Below are 3522 nucleotides of genomic sequence, written 5' to 3'. Positions count from 1 at the left end.
TTGTTGGAGAGTAGGTTTAGATTAGACATCCGTAAGAACTACTTCACAGTTAGGGCGGCTAGGATCTGGAACCAACTTCCAAGGGAAGTGGTGCTGGCTCCTACCCTGGGGGTCTTTAAGAGGAGGCTTGATGCCTACCTAGCTGGGATCATTTGAGCCCAGTTTTTTTTTCTCCTGCCCAGGCAGGGGGTCAGACTTGAAGATCTATAAGGTCCCTTCCAACCCTACTTCTATGATTCTATGAAGTGGGGTGGAGGAAGCCTGCAGTGAGGACTGGGAGCTAGAGTGGGGCTGCAGTCTCCTAGCTATGCACCCTTCTCAGCCTCCCTGCCAGCTGAGGGGACAGTGGAGGGAAACCCAACCTGGGCTTGACTCTGCCCCCAGAGCCAGGAGCCATGCTCTTGCTTAGGCTTGGGGCTCTCTGAGGAGAGTGGGAGATGGAAGTCCACAGCAAGGGGCTTGGCTCTGCCCCTGAAAGCTGGGAGCAGGGCTGGAGTCCCCTAGCATCACCCCCTTCTCAGCCTCTGGCTAGCTGAGGGTGGAGGGGAAACCCACCTTGGTTCCTCCCCCAGAGCCATGCCCCCACCTCAGCCCCGGGCTGGATGGGGTGGGGCTACAGCAGGTGGCTTGGCTCCACTACCCACTATCCCCCTGAGAGCTGGGGTGGGGCTGGAGTCCCTTAGCTAGACCTCCTTCTCAGCTGCCAGGCTGGCTGATAGGAGGGGTGAGGGGGCTTGGCTCTGCTCCCTAGAGCCAAGAGCTATACTCCCTCCTCAGCCTCCAAGCTGCCTCATGGTGGGGGAAGGGGGACAGAAGCCTGCACTGGGGCTTGACTCTTTCCCCAGAGCTGGGAGCCATGACCCCCCATCAGTTGGCCTGGAGGCTGAGAAGCAGGCATGACTAGGGGACTCCAGCCCTGCTCCTGGCTTGGGGGGGGTGGAGGGCAGAGCCAAGTCCTGGTGCAGGCTTTCCCATCCCCTTCCCTCAACCAGCCCAGAGGCTGAGAAGGGGAAAGAGCTAGGGGACTCCAGCCATTCTCGCAGCTCTGAAAAGCAGAGCCAAGGCCCCCACTGTGGGCTTTCTCCCCATCCCTCAGCCAGCCTGAAGGCTGAGGTGTGGGTGTGGCTCCCAGATCCTGGTTCTGGGGGTGGACACCAGCTTTACTGTGGGCTTCTCCCTCCTCAGCTGGCCTGGGGGCTGAGAAGGGGGTATGACTGGGGGACTCCAGGCCTGCTCCTAGCTCTGAGGGTGCCGAGCCAAGTCCCTTGCTGCAGGCTCTCCCACTCGCCCCACTCAGACTGAGGAGGGGGCATGGTTCCTAGTTCCAGCTCCTGGCTCTGAAGGGGTGGAATCAAAACCCTGCTGAAATCTCCTGGCCCCTTTCCCCAGGCCAGCAGGAGGGGCAGGGCAGACCCTGCTTGCTGGAGCAGACAACAAAGCCCAGAGCTGCAAAGCATCCTGGGATGCTGGGGGACTATGAATTAACTTGAGACAGGAGGGGATCTGGGACAGTTCATAAACTGGTTTGACCTAAATCAGTTAAGTCTAATACTATTTCCAACCAAATTTATCTTGAACCAGTATCAGCCATTTCGAAAGTGCTTTAAGTGCACTGAATTTCTGTTGTTATGGGTTTAAATCAGTTTCTGATCATTTAAATCAGTGTATGTATAACTTCTGTCCCTAGCCCTGTTGTCATTTTGAAATCTACAATATTACAACACCTTGTTGTTTCATAGGGATAGAAAAAAACTCTCTTCAGTTTTACTTCCCACTGTTGCTCCAGCATGGGTGATTGGTTTTCTTAGTGGAACAGCAGTAGGTGAGAAAAATTAAGACAAAGGATTTTTTCTCTTTTTTCACACACTGAATTTCATTATTATTATTATTATTTTTTTGCAGAATTATAGCAGTGGCTAGCTGTTTCTTTAAAGCTGATTCTTTTCATTTCTTACCTTCCAGCCAGTCCAACAGTCAGAGTAATTGCAAAAGGCCAAAAATGAAAGCAGCAGTCAAAGATTCACAAAAGTTGGGTTTCCTAGTCGGCACGCCCATGGGAAGTACAAATAAAAGAGAGTGAGTTGGCATCTGACCGTGGACAGATATTAAATAAATAAATAAATAAAATAGAATAGAATAAATAAAATAAAATCTAAAATAAACAAAATTGATATCAGAATGTTGCATGTTACCATCCACTGGTAGGTATAACATAGGTATTTGCATGGCACTTCATAGATTTCATACATGTTAGGGCTGGAAGGGACCTTGCGAGATCATTGAGTCCAGTCCCCTGCCCAAAGGGCAGGAAGTCAGCTGGTGTCAGATGACCCCAGCAAGAAGAGCATCCAAGTGTTTCTTACACGTACCCGGAGTAGGTGCTTGCACCACTTCTGGGGGGAGTCTATTTCCCACCATGCCTGGGGGGAGTCTATTCCACTTACCTTACATTAGGTAAATCTAACCATATAGTAATACGAACAGGAGTGTCAGCCAGTTATTTTGGACCCAGAATCAAGCTGCTGTATATCTGCCTAGGAAATAATATTTTAACACAATATTAATAACACAATATTTCTTTCACTGTGGTTTTGGTCTTTCTGCTGTTTTCTGCAGACTACTTTTCATATATCCGCAGTACCTCTCAGAGATACTGTCCACATTGTTGCTATTTTTAGCCTGTTTTTTTAATGAGAAAGAGAAAAGGGGGCTAGACTAGGGCATTCTCTAGTCCTTTTGGCAGCCTTCCAGATGTTTTGGCAGCTGAAGTATTAAGTTAACTATCTAGGTTGAGTTTATTCTCTATTATTACTACCCTATGGCTAAAAAAGTATGATATGCATGTCCATGCCTACATTCTTTTGTAAACCCCCCCCTAAAATACTGCATGATCTGTATGCATAAGGCTTGAACCTTTTTCTCTGTTCTATTCATCTGAAGGCTTATTCTGCCTCTCATCTCCATATTCCATTTAATATTTATCTTTTAACATTATTTTCTCATAGTGTGCAGATACTTGCGTTGTATATAAAATAAAACATGTTCACATAATCAACAGTCTTCATTGTGGGGGAACAGCATGAAATGAAAGTGCATTTATTGTACATTTCCTTATGTTTTATGTAACATAAGCAATAAAATGTAAATTTAGGGATTGATATGGTTTTCCAGTAAGTTGTATTTCTATGTGACACAAATGGTTTGTTGAACCGATTAATAGGCATATTTCAAAAGGAGATTAACAACTACAAAAACCCAAACAAAAGACAAACTTATTCATCTCAGAAAATAATAGAATTTGAGTGAGTCCTGATGGTGGGAAAATGAATCACTGTTTGCGGTTTGTATATAGATGGTGTCAGCAGGCTAGTGCCTTTTCACTTTCAGTGCTATAGACATGAGAGAGATCAGCAGGGCTACAAGGAAAACAGTTGAATCTTTAAGACCTGTCAGTTCAGATGAGCATCTGTTTTTACCAAGGCAGAGCCCCAATTTTAATAGTGGTATTTCCTATGGTCATAA

At 46.7% G+C, this 3522-nt stretch overlaps 1 protein-coding gene across 1 annotated transcript in view; it reads left to right on the top strand.

Moving 5' to 3' along the window:
* Positions 1-3522, top strand: part of CLSTN2 (calsyntenin 2) — a 715806-nt gene that overhangs the window by 668046 nt on the left and 44238 nt on the right. The gene's annotated exons all lie outside the window — the stretch shown is intronic.

Source organism: Gavialis gangeticus, unplaced genomic scaffold (assembly GCF_001723915.1).
Source record: "Gavialis gangeticus isolate Ggan-Ray unplaced genomic scaffold, GavGan_comp1, whole genome shotgun sequence".
NCBI classification, from domain to species: Eukaryota; Metazoa; Chordata; order Crocodylia; family Gavialidae; genus Gavialis; species Gavialis gangeticus.
The sequence above is the reverse complement of the archived record's forward strand: the minus strand, read 5'-3'. Positions and strand labels throughout refer to the sequence as shown.